General features: G+C 45.0%; 1 protein-coding gene across 1 annotated transcript in view; it reads right to left on the bottom strand.

Annotated features, from left to right (window-relative positions):
* The window catches only part of HSD17B3 (hydroxysteroid 17-beta dehydrogenase 3), a 55,407-nt gene that overhangs the window by 44,995 nt on the left and 7,416 nt on the right, over positions 1-2,996 (bottom strand). The window lies entirely within an intron of this gene.

The raw sequence follows: 2,996 nt of genomic DNA, 5'->3' as shown, positions 1-2,996 counted from the left end.
CCATTGTCTGTACCATTGTACTACGTCCTCAGCCAGGGCGTGTTCACCGGAGACATTCCTAAGTGTGCCCTTTCACACTAAATTGAAAGCACACAGCTATCCATAATCTTAGAGGGGAGCCATCCCATCTAGCCCAGACATATATGCAGTCGCCGGGTATGTGGTATCGGTCCCCGGGTCCTCAGCATCATCTCTAATACACTCTTTGACGCCCAGCTCAGATTTTTTGGGGGGCGGGGGGGGGGGTGTGGTGAGCCGCAGCCAGAGCCTCTGCGGAGGAGTGGGGCTTCCGTCCAGAAGCAGCAGGAAGCCATTGGAGAGGCTGAGACCGTGAAGTCCCAGCATCTGAATTACGCTTTCACAAGGTCACTGGATGCTGAAAGATGACCTTCGGGCGGTGGAGATAGAGGGTGGGCGTGACGTGTGAGGCAGGGGAGGGAGACTACAGCAGTCATCCAAGAAGTGCCCCCAGTCACACTTGTCTGTGATATTACCCAACCTCTTGACTGTGGGGACTCTATGCTGAGGACACCCCCAAATGCACAACCCAGGCTAGTCCTCCAGACTTGCATATCCAACTGCCTGCTTGACACCTCCATTTGGATGCCTCATAACACGTCTAAAACCAGTTTCTGATACTATCTTCAACTGTCAGGCTTGCCTATCTCAAGAGATGGCAACTCTTATCTTCCAGTTGTTCCCGTGAGAAACCTTGGAGATACCTTTGACTTTTCTCTTTCTCTCCCATTGTACAGCCCAGCTGTCTCCTGTTGGATTTGCTCTGTTTTAGATTGTGCTAAACAACATTGCTATGAATATTGTTGTATTTGTACTTGCCACACACGTGCAAGTTTCTCTCTCTCTCTCTCTCTCTCTCTCTCTCTCTCTCTCTCTCTCACACACACACACACACACACACACACACACACAATAGCTGGTCACACATATTACATATGTACAAGTTCAATTTTACTTTTATTAGTGTATCAATCAGACCCACTTAGGAGACACAAACCACATAGCAATGTAAACAGGGACTACACAATATAAAAAAATGATTAACTACTTATAAGGAATTTGCAACTAAAAGGATATAAAAGAGAACTCGAAAGAACACCCAAGGGCTGAAGCAGAATATCTAAGGAACACACCAACTTGGAAGGAGGCCTCACTGGAAGAGTGTGGTTGCAGCCAACTGGATGGTGAGGTTCCCTAGTTGCCCTGAGAAGCTGTGCCCAGTGAGGAGGAGGAGGCTGGGTAGCAGAACTGCCACCTGGGACAGGAAGTCCCCACAGGAATGCTAGCAAAACTTGCAGAAATCACTGGGGCCAGTTCTACTGGGGCGGAACTGGAGGAGAACTAGCATTTATTTTTACACAATTGAGTCATTCGACCTATAAACAGGGCATATCTCTCCCTTTAGTCCTTCTTAATATCTTCAACAAATTTTTATCATTTCTTTTAAAAGTTTTGCACTTATAAAAATTTATATTAAGAAAAATATCAAAAACATACATAAGTAGAGAGACTAATTTAAAGGACCCCCATCTACAGATATTCTATAATGACATTTCATAATAAAATTTACTATCATTTAATGTCCACTGTTACTTTGTATATACCCACTTTCCCCCCATCCGCAGAATGGCAAAGACTCTTTTTTTAATTGAGGTAACATTGGTTTATAACATTATATAAGTTTCAGAGGTACATTATAATTCAACATCTGTATACACTATAGCATGGTCACCACCAAAGGTCCAGTTTCCATCTGTCACCATACAATTGACCCCCTTTACCCATTTTGTTCTCCTCCCGACCCCTTCCCCTCTTGTAACCACCAATCTGTTGTCTGCATCTATCAATTTGTTTGGTTTATTTTGTTTTGTTTGTTCATACCATAATAGAGGGAGTGGTAGGTGCATTAACATTACTAAAAGATTCATCAAAATGTTGTTTCTGGCATTAAAGAACAGCCTGCATCCTAAAATACAGAAGTTCATTGCAACCCTTTAAATGACAATTTCCAACTTGAAAAATTTAAGATCTTTTCTCTACCAGCTATGGAGGATCTCTTAGATGTTGCTCTAAGACAGTGGTTCTCAACCTTCCTAATGCCCCAACCCTTTAATACAGTTCCTCATGTTGTGGTGACCCCCAACCATAAAATTATTTTCGTTGCTACTTCATAACTGTAATTTTGCTACTGTTATGGATCGTAATGTAAATATCTGATATGCAGGATGTATTTTCACTGTTACAAATTGAACATAATTAAAGCATAGTGATTAATCACAAAAAAATATGTAATTATATATGTGTTTTCTGATGGTCTTAGGAGACCCTGTGAAAGGGCCATTCAATCCCCAAAGGGGTCGTGACCCACAGGTTGAGAACCGCTGCTCTAAGAGAAACTGAGGTAATCTAATGATTGAAGCTTCTTAACTTGAAAGAGCTATGAAGAAAAGGAGAGATTCTTTATACCTTTAAATATTTTATTTTAGAGGCCCGGGGGGGGGGGGGGGGGAAGGTCCCTCAGCCCGGCCTGTGCCCTCTCACAGTCTGGGACCACTCGGGGGATGACCATCTGCTGGCTGAGGCCTGCTCCCCAGGGGATTGGGCCTAAGCTGGCAATCAGACATCTCTCTGGCAGCCCGGCAGCCCTCAGGGGATGTCCACTTGCCAGTGGGGAGCAGACCTAAGCTGCAGTCGGACATCCTTAGCGCTGCTGAGGAGGCAGGAGAGGCTCCCACCACCACTGCTGTACTGGCAGCCATCAGCCTGGCTTGTGGCTGAGCAGAGCTCCCCTGTGAGAGCGCCCTGACCACCAGAGGGCAGCTCCTGCATTGAGCGTCTACCCCCTGGTGGTCAGTGTGTGTCATAGTGACCAGTCATTTGGTTGTTCCAGTCATTCCAGTTGTTCTGGTCGTTACGTCATTCTGGTTGCTTGGCTTTTATATATATAGACTAGAGGCCCAGTGCATGAAATTCGTGTA

Source organism: Myotis lucifugus, unplaced genomic scaffold (genome assembly GCF_000147115.1).
Source record: "Myotis lucifugus unplaced genomic scaffold, Myoluc2.0 scaffold_371, whole genome shotgun sequence".
NCBI classification, from domain to species: Eukaryota; Metazoa; Chordata; class Mammalia; order Chiroptera; family Vespertilionidae; genus Myotis; species Myotis lucifugus.
Note: the sequence above shows the minus strand (reverse complement) of the source record. Positions and strands in the feature narration are given on the sequence as shown.